This window comes from Bactrocera tryoni, unplaced genomic scaffold, assembly GCF_016617805.1.
Source record: "Bactrocera tryoni isolate S06 unplaced genomic scaffold, CSIRO_BtryS06_freeze2 scaffold_25, whole genome shotgun sequence".
Taxonomy (NCBI): Eukaryota; Metazoa; Arthropoda; class Insecta; order Diptera; family Tephritidae; genus Bactrocera; species Bactrocera tryoni.
The window spans coordinates 14,273,689-14,275,859 of NW_024395977.1; positions in this window are offsets into that span (position 1 = coordinate 14,273,689).

The window sequence follows — 2,171 nt, forward strand, 5'->3', positions numbered from 1 at the left end:
TAGTGTTTGTAAGCATTTATTATAAAAAGAGTGAACTATGCACATATCATATATAAGTAGATAATATTCTGCTTGTGTATGAATGCCCACACACACACAAACATATCTGCCGGTTTGACACCATGCCTCAGTGGCCAGCTGAGCGTTCTTGTTTTGCATTGCCTTGTTGTTGTTGTCACAATAATTGTTCTTGTTGTTCTTGTTGCTGCTGTTGTCCTTGCTGTCCTTGTGCCCATTCATATCTTTAGCATATTTTATTCGCATATGATAATATTGTGCAAAAAAATATTTTTATAGTGTAATGCCGCATAAATTAAGTTGACGCAAACTTAATGGACCTCAAACCGTTAAGCCATGCAAAATTTATCTGACTGTCTGATAAGCATCTAAGTGTCGCACATCCATACACATAAATATTTAGCAGCCACATTGATGTGTGCTTATGTGTGTGAGTTGCTGTGTGTTGTTGCAGCATATTTCGTCAAGCGTGGCGTTGATAGGAAGCGGATGCGGCATGTGGCAAGTGGCATGTGACAAGTTGTTAGTTGCTGTTATGCAAGCTCATAATTTTATGTTCGCCCATTAGGTGTTAGTGCTTATTTATTTATGTTGGTATTTGTTGTTGTTATTTGATATTCATGCCACTTCATTAAATTACCCATTTGATTATTTTTAGTTTGTGAACGCATGTGCTTAGCATTTTATTTATCGCTACTTTTATGTAATTGACATACTTCACTGTATCTAAGTGCAATGTCTAACAATTTCAAGAAGGAAAAGGAATATAAATTTTGCATGAGGCATTAAATGTAATAAGAGCTTAAATGACATTTCTCAGAATCTTCATGTTCGATTAATAAATCAAGAAAGGCAAGGAAGGAAATAGCTTAAGAAGGAAAACCGTGGATTACTCTATTTGTTAGTATAAACATATTAGTGCCTCCCTCAATAAAGAAGTACAGACGTACAGAGGAAGATTGTTCATTGTTCAACTCTGGGAAAAAAAAAATATGTCAGATGATCCCTTAATCAGCAAGACTTTTCAAAATGTAGTACAAAGGTCATAATGCATGGAAATCTCATGGTGATGTTATAGGGATATTTTCTTACAACTATGTTGGGCCTTTATTAAGCACCTAAGGAACTATAGATACCATTTATTCTGTTAACAGTAATCTGGAAGACCTAGTTCTAGCTCACATAAAAGAATACATGCCATTGCGATAGTTCTATCGACAAGATAATGACCCAAGGCATATCTCAAAAGAACCTGAGCAGTGGTTTCATAGCAAAATTTTTGATGTTAAGAATTGGTCGGCATGGTCCTCGGACTTGTATCCAACCCAACACCTCTGTGTGGATATGATTAGTAGTAACGAAAAAATTCTTCTACCTTTTCTTTACAAAACATTTTGTTACAAAAAACTACAACTTTTTGGGAAGCCGCTGTTCTGTCAAAAACACAAATTTCGACAACTTCTTCGTTCATTATTTATATCACTATTATTCTTATTTAATGCCAGACACCTTTTTTCGGCAAAGCGTTCAATGAAAGCCGAATTTTATTTTAAATCAATCAATCAATTATCATTTTTCTTATCTTTATCTTTACCTTTATCTTTATCTTTATCTTTATCTTTATCTTTATCTTTATCTTTATCTTAATCTTTATCATCATCTTTATCTGTATCTTTATCTTTATATTTATCTTTGTCTTTATCTTTATCTTTATCTCTATCTTTTCCTCTTCCTTAGCTATGTCAAAAACTCATTGATTTCGCACTAAAGTTTAGTGTGAAGCTTTGCTTTTCGCATTATTTTGCTTAAAAATTTGGGTCAAGTGTGAAACGTCAACGCACTCCATAGCCTTAATTACATTAGTTAGCCAACGAAATAATAAAATCAAGTCAATGGTTATTAAAAGAATTTTGTGGCAGAAATCGAATTGAATGTCATCAATATCGGCATCAGGACAAACGCCGACAGCAATAAAAAACTGATGCAACAGTAACAGCAACAACACTACTTGCAACCACATTCTGCACTTACACACATACATTCATGCAGATCTATCTAACTGGCAACGAGTGAGCAAACTTGCAATAAATTTCAATTTGATTGTAATTTCAAATGAAATTTATAATGTAGGCCAAGAACCTGCACACACTCAC